The sequence below is a fragment of the Lissotriton helveticus genome, chromosome 2_1 (genome assembly GCF_964261635.1).
Source record: "Lissotriton helveticus chromosome 2_1, aLisHel1.1, whole genome shotgun sequence".
In the NCBI taxonomy this organism is placed as follows: domain Eukaryota; kingdom Metazoa; phylum Chordata; class Amphibia; order Caudata; family Salamandridae; genus Lissotriton; species Lissotriton helveticus.
In genome coordinates, this window is record NC_136059.1 from 1,871,521,602 (window position 1) to 1,871,536,333 (window position 14,732).

The following is a 14,732-nucleotide window of genomic DNA, read 5'->3' on the forward strand; positions in this document are numbered from 1 at the left end:
AGCAATTCAGCAAAAAAGTGGGAGCGTACCATGCAAGAAAGAAGGCACTTTCTCACAGCATGGTCCAAGGCCACACAAACAGGTCACTTCAGAAGGCTCTGGGCCATCCGGTGCAGAGGTGAGTCACAGCATTGGGTGTCCCTTTCCCTTCAATGGGAGGACAGTACGTCGGTAAAGAGGCTGCCAGCTGGGACTGGTGGACCAATCTGGGGGAACCCACAGGGTGGCTCGACCCATGAGATCCTCAGGCACTTAGGGACATTGTTGGTTCACTTCTTGGGCTATGGGGCTTGGGTGCAGTGGTGTCTTTTGGCGTCGGGATTCTGTGCTGGAGTTGGAGGGTGCCTGCAAAAAGAGGCTGCAGGCGGTGACCGGAAGTACAGTCTGGGCAAACCCAAGAGTGGGCTTAACTCTTGTGGCTCCGAGAAGCCCACCGGCATTGTCACCTCCCTTGGACTCGGGCGCAGGTGCATAGGTGCTAGGGGGCGCGGGCGCATAGGTGCTTTGAGGCGTCGGCAGTCACAGACTCACTCTTTAATTTAATTTAAAAAACATTTGTAAAGCGCGGCGTTCACCGTACGGTTTCTTGGCCCTATAGTAGTAGGTCCAGCAACTAAGGGCGGAGTGAACCTGGTGCAGGGAAAGGAGGGACAAGTTACAAGGAAAAGGCCTGTTTAAACAGAAACGTTTTTAGATCTTTGCGGAAGGAGGAGTATTGTGTGGCAGATCGTAAATGATCGGGGAGGGAGTTCCAAAAGGTGGGGGCCAAAGTTGAAAAGTTGGCTCCCCCCCACTTTTTACGTTTAAAGCGCGGGATTTGCAGGAAGGATTTAGCGGAAGAACGAAGCTCTCTGACCGGGACATATTCATTAATCACAGAGGAGATGAAGGCTGGGGCAGTGCCCTGGCGGGCCTGAAAGACCATACAGCCAGTTTTAAAGAGGGAGCGTTCCTTGACAGGAAGCCAATGGAGCTCCTTAAGGAGGGGTGTAGAGTGGTGGAAACGTGGGAGACCATACACCAACCGAGCCGCTTGGTTCTGGACCATCTGGAGCTTGCGCAAGCTGTATGCTGGGATGCCGTTGTACAGGGCGTTGGCATAGTCCAGCCGCGAGATCACCAGCGCGGACATGATCAGCTTAAGTGCCTGGGGGGAAAAAAAACGGGAGACAGCGCGAATAGTTCGGAGAGTGAGGAAACAGGAAGAAACCACAGAGCTGATTTGTGAGTGTAAGGTGAGTTGGTTATTTATTTTAACACCCAGGGTTTTAACTGTGGAGGAAGGAGTGGGGGAGGGACCAAAACAAGAGGGCCAGAAGAGAGAGTTCCAGGGACTGGAAGAACCACCTGTGAGAACCAACTCGGTTTTGTCCGGGTTCAGCTTGAGATGGTTGTGGTTCATCCAGTCCCTGATGAAAATCATAGTGGACTGGAAATTTGAGATAGAGAGGGGAGAAGAGGAGAGATCGAAGATGAGCTGGAGGTCATCCGCATAGTTATAAACGGTGACCTCCAGCTGCTGAAGTGCCAGGATTAGAGGAAAGATGTAAAGATTGAATAATAAGGGAGAAAGGGAGGAACCCTGGGGGACACCGCAGGTGACTTGAAGTGGGGTGGTCGTGAAGTCCCCCAACCGAACCGCCTGGGTGCGGTCCCTCAGGAAGGAGGATAGCCAGACCAGGGCTGAGCCCTCAATTCCCGCCGCCCTGACACGTGAAAGTAAGATGGTATGGTCCACCGTGTCAAAGGCGGCGGAGAGGTCGAGGAGCACCAAAGCCTGATGTTTGTTGCAATCCATGCCCTTCCTGAGGTTGTCCAAGACTGACACCACGACAGATTCGGTAAAATGCCTGGGGCGGAAGCCGGCCTGACGAGATGCCAGACCCCCATTTGCTTCTACGTGGGTGCTGAGTACCGAGGTGACATGGCGCTCAAGCACCTTGCCCAGATATGGCAACAGGGAAATGGGGCGGTAATTTGCTGAGATGGATGGGTCAGCGCCGGGCTTCTTTAAAATGGGCACTATTGTAGCTGATTTAAGAGCGGGGATCACCACTCCCTGCGTGAGGGAGCTATTAAGGAACGTAATGGGAGGCTGGGAACAAGTAGAGTAGATCTGTTGTAGGATTCGTGCCGGACAGATGTCTGCCGGAGAGCCAGATTTGACTTTAGGAAGTATCTTTAAGAATGCTTCCTCAGTAAGGAGGGGGATTGAAGTAAGATGGCACTGAACAGGGGGAGGGGAAGGGTCAACAAAAGTAGAGGAAGGGAGAGGAATGTTGGCCTTAATGGTTGCAATCTTGTCCAGAAAGTAGGAGTTTAGTTGGTCACACAGGGGCTGGGTTGGAGGGATTCGAGGTGAGGCTCTATCGGAATAGGCTAGGTCATTAACTATACCGAAAATCTCCCTAGATTTATTTTCCGCTGTCATTATTTTTGTGGAGAAGTAGGAGGTTTTGGCAACTAAAATAGCTTTCTTATACTCAGTTAGTAACATTGAGTAATGGGTTTTTAATAAAGGGCAGTAGTTTCTTCTCCACTGTCTCTCTGCTTGCCGTAGGGTCAGTTTTAGTTCTTTTAAGTTGTCGTTGAACCACCTATTAGAGTCCTTGGGTCGTCGGGTGGAGATACAACGGAGTGGAGCAACCGAGTCGCAACCTCCGGCCAGCCAGGTATTGATAGCAATGGCTTGGGAATTGGATGAAAGACCAATGAGGGTCGGGGAGGAGTTCTGAAGCAGGAAGGTCAGGGAGGGAAGATCAACTCGATTCCAATTCCGCGCCCAGGTGTTTCTGGCATGTGGGACCTTAGAAGTAGGTTTGAGAAGGATGGAAAAAGAGATAAGGGCATGGTCAGACCAGGAACAGGGAGATACAGACACCGGGGAGACAGGAAGGTTGAGAGACCAAACCTGGTCAAGTATGTGACCACGAGAATGTGTAGGGACAGATATGTGAGGGACAAAGTTCAGGGAAAGGAGAGATTCAGTGAGTTCTTTAGATGCGGTGCACTCGGAAGGATCTGAGGGCCAGTAGTTGAAATCGCCTAGCACCAAGACCGAGGCATAATTGACCGCTAAAGTGGCCAATAGGTCTTGAAATGCTGGCAAAAACATAGACGAAGGCTGGGGTGGACGGTACATCAAGAGGCAAGTAATTGGAGGGGAGAAGGATAGGGAGCGGGCAACAAGGAATTCAGTTGGGGCAATAGGGGGAGAGGGAAGAAGTTGAAAATTAAAATCGGACCGGGCAATTAAGGCCACGCCACCACCCATCCTGCCCGCGGGGCGATCGGCGCGCAGTGCAGCGTAGGAAGGGCGGCCAAGAGTGCGGGTAGGGAAGAATCACAAAACCAGGTTTCAGTCAGGAGCAGTAGGTCAGGCTTCTCGGAATCAAGCAGGACAAACAGCTCGTGGTGGTGTTTGACCGCTGACCTGGTGTTCAGCAAGAGAACAGATACTGAAGGGGTAGGAAGAAGGGGGTCAAGCAGGGAAGAGCACAGCGGTGGAGAGGCCGGCAAAGGCAGCGTCGGTGTTGGCAAAGATGGAGGGGCGAGCCCTAGTGAAACAATATGGCTGCGAACAGATTCTGAAAGTGGCCAGTGGCCCTGGAGGGTAGTAAGCTCCTCAGCAGAGTACGATGTTAATTTGGCATGGGGACATGCCCCTCGCCCCGTCCGGCCGCGGACGGGCGCAGACGGGCTTGCCTTAGGCGCGCCTTTGCCGCGCCCGCTGCGCACGTCCGCTGCGCGTTCTGGAGTTGCACATTGAAATAGAGGTCCTTAGGGGGAGGAGGGGGCGTGGCCTACAAGTGGGCGTGGCCAGCGGCGATGGGAGCCGGTAGAGGGGGGGCACGTGACAGCGCTAGATCCGCTGCACGGCGCCCTCAGGTGCAAAGTGCTTAGGGTTAAAAACAAGGTATTAAACACAGTAAAACAATGAAATGCTGCTTCTCCCGGCTTTCCGCCTCAGGAGACTGGAACCAACAGAGCGCTCGTGTTCGGCGCTTAAGAAGGGCGGGGGGGGGGGGGGGGGGGGGGGGGGCGTGGCCAGCGGCGATGGGGGCCGGTAGAGGGGGGGCACGTGACAGCGCTAGATCCGCTGCACGGCGCCCTCAGGTGCAAAGTGCTTAGGGTTAAAAACAAGGTATTAAACACAGTAAAACAATGAAATGCTGCTTCTCCCGGCTTTCCGCCTCAGGAGACTGGAACCAACAGAACGCTCGTGTTCGGCGCTTAAGAAGGGGGGCGTGGCCTACAAGTGGGCGTGGCCAGCGGCGATGGGAGCCGGTAGAGGGGGGGCACTTGACAGCGCTAGATCCGCTGCACGGCGCCCTCAGGTGCAAAGTGCTTAGGGTTAAAAACAAGGTATTAAACACAGTAAAACAATGAAATGCTGCTTCTCCCGGCTTTCCGCCTCAGGAGACTGGAACCAACAGAGCGCTCGTGTTCGGCGCTTAAGAAGGGCGGGGGGGCGTTGTCTTGGTTTCTGCTGCAAAGGGGAAAACAGGACAGCTGGGCCACTCATGATGTGGGTCTTATTGTTCCTCAAGTCCCTAATTGTGCAGGTCGGTCTTCCGCGGAGTTGGGTGTCCGGTCTGGGCACAACAAGCCATGGCTTCTGCAAGGGGTCCAGTATCCCAGGGATTGGTACTTCGAATGAGATAGCCCTTTATATACATTGTGATATCACGTGGAGACCATTGACTCCATTCTGCATTATTTTAAATACATTTTGTGAGCATGGTGTCATCTTGTTTCTGTCTGACCCTACCATTCAGCAGCAAATACAGGCAGGCCCCCAAGTTACTTGTGCACACACAGAAATGTTTATATTTTTTTCACCTCACAGAGCGGGAGAGAAGCTGCTAGAACAGATATTGTGGATTGCGTAGCCCACGGATGAGACAGTGAAGAAATCTGCCTCAGCTCTCATCAGAGCCTGGCCAGCTCTGGTGAGTAACCTCAATGCAGAGAGTGTAGCCATCACCTACAGTGCAAATGAAGGGAGATGCAGCTTCTAGAAGCCTCTCTCAGTGTTAGTAAAGAGTATAAAGATGGAGACCTCTTGGCATTTTGACACAAACTCTCTTTAGGGATAGACGACCGCCTAGAGACCTTTAACCGGTTGAGCAGCTCCTGCTGAGATGGTCAATGGGTTCCCCAGTCGTGCTGGCAGGATGATGCAAGACAGACAGCCGGTGATGTATTCTAAGTTTTAATGACTCATTCTTGTGTACATGCAGTTATACTTGTATGCATTTATTCTTGTGTGTGTCCGTATATATATATATTAATTATATGCATTTATTTTACATGTGCACCATTGCTATTTGATATATGGGAACTTGTTGTAATAAATATTCCTCTTTACTAGGCAAACAAGTGTTAAGCTCTGTTTATGTTGTACCTTGGTATTCTAAAGGGGTGTAGAGTCCTATTTTGAAGAGTATTCATTTTGTGTACTGGAGTTATGAAGTCTTGCTCAGATGTTCTGAAGAGAAATCAAGACATTTTGGAGTAGTCGGCAGGATACGTAGTGAAAGGGGAAGAATATTAGGCAGATAAACAAAAAATGGATAAAGCAGGTTCCCAGATATCAAATGAAATACAAGGATGGGAATTAGTTCCATATAGTCAGCTTGCTCATGAGTGATCGCATCGGGCTGGGTTGAGTGAGAACTGGAATGCATGTCTGCCTCATGCACAGCTAGAAAATATAGTCATTTGCTTCCAAAAATTGCCAGTTGAAAATGGAAAAGAGTTTTGTATTTTGGGTCGAAGAGGCTGGATTCTCTTAAATGCTTATAGGAAAATGCATTCAGCTAGAAAAAGTGTAAAACGATGGAAAACAGCTTGTGGAAGCCAAAAATACTTCTGTAATGTTGTTATGTCAGAACAAATTGTTGCAAGGGGAAGAGTTAACAAAAGGAAGGTGCATTTGGCTATGGCCAAGGCTGGTTTAGACTGGGACCCGGAGGAGTGGTATGGTAACATATGGGACTTATCGGAGTTCTCTTCAGACTCTGGGGGAAGAGTGTGTTCAATATATTAGTCAGAATGAGATGGAGGGTCGAAAGACAATCGGGGCACAGCCAAAATACTGGTGAAAGAGAACGAAAAATCCACACAGCTGTGTTTTAAATTCTTTAGAGGATTTAAACCAGCAAGAGATTAGTGATATCATAGATAGATTCCGACAGGTTGGGTGAGACATTAATTGCATGGATGGTGCGTATGTTTGATTTAGGGGCACAGGGAGTGCATTTAGATCATGGGGATGGATCAAAGTTGTGTATACTAAGAAATGATTCTGTGGTGAAAGATGAGTTTAGGAATTTTGAGGAAAATGTGCAGACCACTTTACTGAGGTTAGAGGTAGAAGGATGGTCAAACAAATACCCAACTGAGTCAGACTGGACGCCAACTGATAAGCCCTGGTTTACACTAAGGGATGCAATGCAGAGACTGAATGAGGAAGTAATGGAGATTGCAATTTTCATAGGTGTTCCTCATGTTTTGTTGAATGGATTGCTAAATGCATCAATGCAAAATAAGATAATTTGATTAGCTTCCCCAGCCTACAAACTTGTTATAATGATGTTGGTGATAAATCAAACAGGCAATCTCTTGTCTCAGGTGATTGAGGCAGTACGTGAATTAGGAGAGTTGGGGGACTGGATCAAGACTGAAAGGTCTTCTCGGTCTGAAACTTGTACTGATAATGGTGTGTCCAGGAGAGACAGGCTTATGGCATTGTTTAAAGAGTGTTGAGGGAAGAAATTGATGGCATTGGTATCAAGAGTATACAGAAGAAAACAAGCGACTTACCTGTAACTGTAGTGGTCCAGTATTGGAAGCTTTCATAGATTCACATGCCTGAATCATTCCCAGTCGTCGAGACGGGAGTCTCCGCTATATAAAAAAGCAATGCTTAGTTGTATAGCAAACTGAAAAGATGCCTAGGCCCATTTCCCTTTTGTAACCCATAACCTTTCTTATGTAAAAGAGACCAAACTTGTCTCTAGACCAATCAGAGCGCCTCACCTTGTAGAACACTACTGAGAGAACCTTTTGCCCCTCAGATTTTCGCGCACATGTGCCATAGACACTTTCTGTGCTAAATCCAAGGTGAGCCTCTCAGGGGAGGAGGGTGAGTCGCATGTGAATTTAAGAAAGCTTCCAATACTGGAGAACAACAGTCACAGGTAAGTAACTGGTTTTCTTACTCCAGTATTGGAGCTTTCATAGATTCACATGCCTGAATCAGAATAGCGAGCAGTAAATTATAGCACTTTTTTTGTAACCTAAGAACACAAACTAGGCAACCTGTGTCATCTGACAATAGCAGATAAATGTTCATAAATCATATATAAAACAACATACGACAATAAAATGAGATTATATCCTGAACATAGGAAGAAGGGATGGTAAGAAGGCTCAACGTTACTGAAAAAGGTTCCTCAGTACTGCTTGTCCCACTGCCACATCCTTCTGTGCAGGTGCATCGAGGCAGTAATGTCTGGTGAAAGTATGTGTCCTCTTTGAGGTGGCAGCCCTGCAGATATCCCGGATAGCTACGCCCGCAAATAAAGCAGTGGAGGTGGACACAGCTCTTGTAGAATGTGCACGTACACGTGCATTTAACTGCTTCCCCGCCACCTGATCACAGTACTGTATTGCACTTGAAATCCATTGGGCAATTCCCTGTTTTGACAACGGAAACCATGTCCCGGGGGCACTAAAAGCCACAAACAATTGAGAAGATTTCCTGAAGGGCTTCGTTCTTTGAAAGTAAAACTTCAGACAACATTGAACAACCAAAGAATGGAGAGCTTTTTCCGCTGCTGTCGACGGTTGAGGGAAAAACCTCTTAAGGATCAACGTTTCATTTAGATTCAAATCTGTGGTACTTTTGGAATGAATTTGGGATTAGTCCTGAAGACAATCCTGTCCTCTCTAAATTGTAGAAATGGTTCCTGAATTGGCATGTGACTAATTAAACATTGCTTTTTTATATACCGGAGACTCCCGTCTCGACGACGGGGAATGATTCAGGCATGTGAATCTATGAAAGTTCCAATACTGTTGTAAGATCTTTTGGGGCGGAGTCTGGATAGAAAGGAAGGAAGTAGGAAGATCAATAAGAAGGATAATAAGTAGGTGTTCCTACTTACTATCATTTTACTAGACATAACCTCCTTTCTGGCCTTTAGCTTTTGCAGCCATATCAAAAGGCGTCCCTCACGATCTCTCAGTCTTACTTGATAAAGTGTGACATACCTTGCAGTCTTTGGCCTGGTGATCCGGGCATAGACAGTAAATGCAGTCTGTATGTGGGTCATCAGTGTAGAGCTTTTTCTTAGAACAGGTGGCACAGGCCCTAAATAGACCTTTCTTCTCTTTCCCAGACATTCTTCCAAGAATGTATCTGAAGATAGTCCAAAATATTACCAAATCCAGCTGAAAATGAAAGAACAAAGGTTCTCACAGGAGTGTTCTAGAGGGTGGGGAGCTCTGATTGGTCCAGAGACAAGTTTGGTCTCTTTTACATAACGAAGGTTATGGGTTGCAAAAGGGAAATGGGCCTAGGCCTCTTTTCAGTTTGCTATACAACTAAAAATTGCTTTTTTATACACCGGAGACTCCCGTCTCGATGACAGGGAATGATTCAGGCATGTGAATCTATGAAAGCTCCAATACTGGAGTACGATGTTTTGGGGGGCGAAGTCTAGATAGGAAGGAAGGAAGTAGAAGGATCAATAAGAAGCATAATAAGTAGGTGACTCAGAAACAGGTGGAGTCAGATGTGAAGGAAGAGACACAGGAACAAGTCCAGATTCAATTGGACAAGTTTGTGGAACACTTGCAGAGTAAAAGGTGGGAGATAAATCCTGCGAAGGTACTAGGACCCTCTCAAAATGGGAAATTTTGGACTATCCAATGGCATCCGGGTCACAAATCGGTGGTGCCACAAGTGAGAAAAGATTCAAGAATTTGCTGTACCGCAAAATAGGAAGAAAGCTAAGGGGTTCAATTGATTTTTTGTTTTTTGGAGACAGCATATCCCTCACTTAGGTCAGATTTTGGCCCCTTTGTACAAGGTTAGGCATAATAATGCATTTGAATAAAAAAAGAGAGACTATACAGCATGCCTTGGAATTGTGGCCAATACAAGAGGGGGGTGTTGAGCTAAATAAGACAGTCCAGGGGTAGTATGCCAACTGCAGTTTGTAGCAGAAGCAAGGAAAGAAGATGGTGCCTTTAGGATTTTTACGTTTTAGCGCTGTATTTATCAATTCTCACTTGCGCTGTTCACCTTTTTTCTCACAAGCACTTATGGGCACTAGTCTGTGCAGGTTACATGTACATTTAATGTAACAGAGTGCTGACAAATACTTCTCTTTTTCTTGTAATTTCTGTCTAAATACAGAGCAATTTCTGAATTTATTGGCCTCAACGATTAGCATCTCCCTGCCTCCTCCTTTTGCAACTTTTTTGTGCAAGCTTTCTTTAATTTGACCTCTAACAATACCTGTTGAGACATTGTTGCATGTTAAACATATTTATTACCCAGGTCTCAACTGGGTCTGGGTCTGGGTCTACATGTATCCTCCTGTTCATTTTTATAGCTTGTCATGATCAGCATAGCACAGAGATACTCCTTCGGGAGAAAGTTGTGCGCTAGATAAAGATACTGAAATAAACTTGGGCCCAGTCTTTCATGTTTTTTCCTGCACTTTTAGCAGGAGAGTGAGGACAGTAGAGGCATACAGGAGTCCAATTTCCCAATACAGACGGAAATAGTCTACGGAGGAGTGCCTTGGGAACCACAACGTGTAAAAATTCGGACACTGCACCTTCTCCTTGGTGGCGAATAGATTGTGCCAGGGTTCTCCCCATTGCTGGAAAAAGCCCTGTGTAACCCATCGCAACTAACTGCCATTAGTGATCCACTAGACTGGTGGCTAAGTTCATTCGCCCTGGCGATTAAAGATTCTGCGAGGTGTTGGGCGAGCAAGAAGATGCCCCGATTGTTTAGCCGCTTACAGAGGGGCAGAGCCTCTTAGTACAGGACCATAAGACCCCGCTTGTTTAGGCGGGTACAATTTCTATTGCCCCTGTTTGAACAAGAGATTGTTTGAGTTCGAAACAATACCAGTCTTTGATTATCGACAGTACCCCTTGATCCGTGGTGGTGTCCTGCCAGTGTAGATAGAAATTTTTAACCTTCCCCCTACTGTATTAAATGTGGTTGGGAGAAGTGTAGGCGGTCACTGTTTTGGAGGGTTGTGAGTTTCGGTAGTGGTTGCACAGCCTCTACCACTATTTCTATATTTTTGTTCTTAGAAAGATCCTTGGGTAAATTAACTCTGATAGGAGTCCTGTTGTTTATGACCAGTGCCAGAGTCAGTGGAGGAACCCCCACTGGCAGCACCCCTGTATTGACCTTTACGAAAGAAACCAGTGTTGAAATGCATGTAGGGCCACCGCTGCTTTGGCAGTTTGTGTCCCTTTTTTAGCTTTCTAGCATTTCATCCACCTGTGGCCCAAATAGATTTTGCCCAAACGGTAAATCAAGCAGGTGTTGTTGTACATCCAATTTTAAACTGGATACTCTGAGTCATGCGTAGCATCTGATAAGGACACTGGTGTTAACCTCGCTGGCACCTGTCTGCAGAGTCTAAGGCACATTGTTTTGTGGAATTAGATATGCCCTGCCTTCTTCCACCAATTGTGCAGCAAGTTTTTGGTATTGATCAGGGAGGTGAAGCAGCAATTCTTGCATCTCATCCCATGTGGCACAATTATATCTGGAGAGTAGCTCCATATAATTTACAATGCACATGTGGCTTGCTGTTTGTGCTGCAACGCGCTTACCAGCGGCATCATAGTTCCTACTTTAAGTATCTAAACTAGAAAATCATTTTCTTGTTGGATAGTGTGTAGGGTTATTTTGTGATATGCAGCAGCCCTACTGATAAGAGTCCCATATGTTGTTGTATCATCTGATGGAGAGGGTTTAGATTGGTAGATGTTAGGATCTGTATCGTCCAGTGGATCAGTATTATAAATATCCCATGGGTCAGTGGCAGTATTGTGATCTCCAAGTGGATCTGTGAAATAAGCAATATTGAATTCCTCAGGTTTATCATCAGCAGTAGGTGACTGATCTGGTGAAATATGTGGTTGCTCAGAAGCATGTGGTCTGGAGTGGGTGTCTGCAATGGACTTGCTGGTGAAGGTAGAATAAGTGAAGATGGAACAGGAGGTGAAGGATGAGAAGGAGAAAAACAAATAGAGCTTGTGCCTCTGTCCTCCTTTTTTTGTTCACCTCCTGAAATGTGTCGTCCTTTTTGGGAGGCGGTTGGGAAACAGTGATGATGGTTTAGTGCCTACTTTCCCAGTGTCCGGATGTAAAAAAATAGTTTGTTATCCCCTTCTAGCTTGTCTTGCAAGCTCTCAAGAATGGGTAGCAATTGTTCTGGTCGTGGCTCTGTGCCACCTTTGGTGTTTTTGGCATGGAGGACGTTGAAGGGTGTTTTGTGCAGGTTGCTGTCTTTTGGGTATGTCAGTAGGCTGTCCGGTTTTAGGTTTAAACCTATAATAACTAATGAAACCGCACCGGAAGGGGAATAGCCCTCACCAGTGTAATCATATAAACACTGAAAAAACCCTGCACAACCACAAACTAAATGCCATTCAAAGAAAGGAAAAGGAGAGTGAAAGTCATTTTTATTTCCTCCTGAAGGGGCCACTACAGTATAACTTTGCTATACAAAGAAGCTGTAAGAAAGACTGGGCTAACGGTATTCTGCTTGAGTTTTGTTGTGTAGGCATGTCACTAAAATATTGTTTATTCTTCCTTTTTTCAGTTTTGTGGCCTTTGGTCTAAAGATACAGGGGTTAGAAGCATGTTTTAGGTGTTTTTTATTTATTTTATAAATGATAGGGGATCAGGAAATATCAAAATCATATTTGATTTTTTGGCCACTTTTGAGTCTTTCTCTGATAGGAAAAATGTAGGATTCATAAGAATCTTTCCAATATATGTACCATCACATTTACCCACAGAGAAGGGGTAATAACCCTTGATACACCAGCCCCCTTTTCTAGTAAGTGAGTATTGATAAAAGGTGAATTGCTAAACACCCCAGATTTTAAACATTCAATGGAAGGTATAGTGACGGATATATGTGAAAAGAGTGCAGTCACAAAGCATTTGGGATAGTGGTGAAAACATGGGACCAGACTTTTGGAAAACATGGAATGCAGTGTCACTTGGAATGCTGCTGCAAAAAGTTCTTACCAAGTGCAACAAAGATTGGAGTGATATTGTATGTATTTGCAGTGATTGAGCTTTATATATGTAAAAGTTGTGATGACCTGTCAAAATCGATACCTGAGCTGAAGTGCTTCACTGTAAGAGATCCTTGCCACTTGTTAGATGGTATGCTGAAAGCATCTTTATAATCTTCAGAGTTAATGAAGAATGCTATTAACTTTTTAGTTCATTCTGGTGCATTGTTTTTTATGCTGGAGAAATTAAAACGCAAATATTTCTCATTCTGTGCTTTGTGTGGCATCAAAGAAAGAGTCATCCCAACTGTGTCACGTAGCTGGTGGTTCTCAGTCCTAGAGGCCATGAACGGTATATTATCCACGTGGCAACCATTTTAGTGATGATGGCAAAGGCAACAAATGTGAGGATCTTTGGTCGTATAATGATAGTGATTTGAAAAAAAGTACACTGTACTGCAGTCTTGGATTTTTACAGGAAAGCTTGACTGCTGTAGCGGACATAGTTAAAAGAAACTAGAGTCTGAAAACACCCTTGCCTACCAAGTGTTCAACATAATTGGTGTAGATGAGAAACATATCCTTGAGAGTAGGCTGGGAGACACTTTTAGTGACTTTGGCACTGCAACATGTTCCATGTTAGAGTGCTTGCCACTTGGTAAACAAAGAAATGGTCAGGAGAAATTCAGTAACTTTTATTTTACAACGTATGAGAAACAGCCCTTCCCCAACCATGGCATTTGAAGTCAATGAAGCCTCACTGTGGTACTATGCACAAGTTATAGATCCCTACCGTAAAGAGACATTTTCTCAGGAGTTTCAAAAGTGCTTATTCATTTTTGACCACTTCAATACCTGAGGGCATATGCTCCCAGTTCAACGTATATGTTGCAGAACCTGTCACAGAGAATCACAATCTTCAGGTGCACCAGTATTGGCATGGAAAGCTATGTCAGTGGCCAGAGTTAGCAAATTGTGTACTGGCTAATTTGGTGTTGCCTGTCTCAAGTGCCAATGTTGAGAGGGCCTTTTCACAAATAAAAGTTTACATGGGAAGGAAAGAGCCAGTGTGCATGACCGAAGACTCACTGAAGTAGTATTGAATGGTGTACTACGAAAAGTTTGATTTGTAAAAGTATATTTGGACCTCATATACAGTCTATATACCATGCACTATCAGTGCAAAGCAAGCAATAATAGAAGCAGAAAGTTTCATAAACACTGGAAAAACACGGTTTCTGTTGTTTTTAATGGCGTGAAAATGTGTAACCACTGATAACCATTGTTTTTTACGGTATTGAAATCACTTGAAAACACTGAAAACCCCCCACCCGAATTTACCAAAAATAGAAACTGAAAACCGGAAAGCCTAGGTATGTGCTTTCGATGCCAACAGCCTAGGTACCAGTTTCGATGCTAAGGACTTTGAGGACGACCCCCTTTTCGGTTCTGAGGTGCTTTTCGGTTCCGAGGCTTTTATCGGATCTGATGTGCGCTTTTTCGGCTCCGAGTCTAAATCTGACTTGGAGTGTGCCGATGTGGTGCGTTTCAGTGCCGGCGCCAAAACAAACTTCAAAGCTTTATATTTTCCTACGCCAGTCGAAGGCTTTCCAGTCGGAGGGCTTTTATGTGCCTGTTGCTGGAGATCTCTATGGCCAGAAGGCAGTGTGTCTACGAAAGCTGGTTTGGGTTGTTTGGTGGGGGCAGCTTTTGTCAAGATACTCATGTGCCTGTGTGGAATCGGGGTCGGAGTCTGTACCCACTGCTAGCCAGAAATACCTGCACATCTGTTGGCGCCGTTTGCACCTCTGTGTCCTCTGTTTAATGTTCGGGGTCTGGTGACTGCTCCCTGAAGAAGTCCGGTGCGTCTTCTGTGCGTCGCTGCATGATGATGTGGCCCCAACAATGCTCCCTTCACTGCCAAAGTGTTTTGTTTGACCAGAAAGTCAAGCACGCCTCACAGGAAGCTTGTTGTGTTCCACTGACACACAGATTTGTGCAGATCTTGACTGGTGTACTTTGTGTGGTAATTGAGGCAAAAGCTGAAGGCCATGTTTTCCATCCCTCATGGTTGGTGTCATGTAGAATGGAAGTGAAGAAGTTTTGGATGGTCGGGCGCTGATAAATGACTAATAACCCCAGCTGATGTTGTTTGGATAGGAATCCTTTTACTTGGAGACATAAAACAAGCGCTGGAAAGGGCTTGTGAGGAATTAAGCTTCAGTCCTGAAGCTGCAATATCGACGTCCAAACCCGTTGGCGGAAAAAACAGTCTAACAGAAGAGCTGAGCATCATGCGTAATACACACAGGAGGAGGAGACACTATACCCAGTTACTCGAAGACTTCTTTGAAGAAAAACATCTAATAGTCATTCGGCTCAACACTAGATGGCAGGATAAGAATAAGCATATGTATCTACAGCCAACACATACT

At 45.9% G+C, this 14,732-nt stretch overlaps 1 protein-coding gene across 5 annotated transcripts in view; it reads right to left on the bottom strand.

Annotated features, from left to right (window-relative positions):
- Positions 1 to 14,732, bottom strand: part of ELF2 (E74 like ETS transcription factor 2) — a 578,592-nt gene that overhangs the window by 35,790 nt on the left and 528,070 nt on the right. The window lies entirely within an intron of this gene.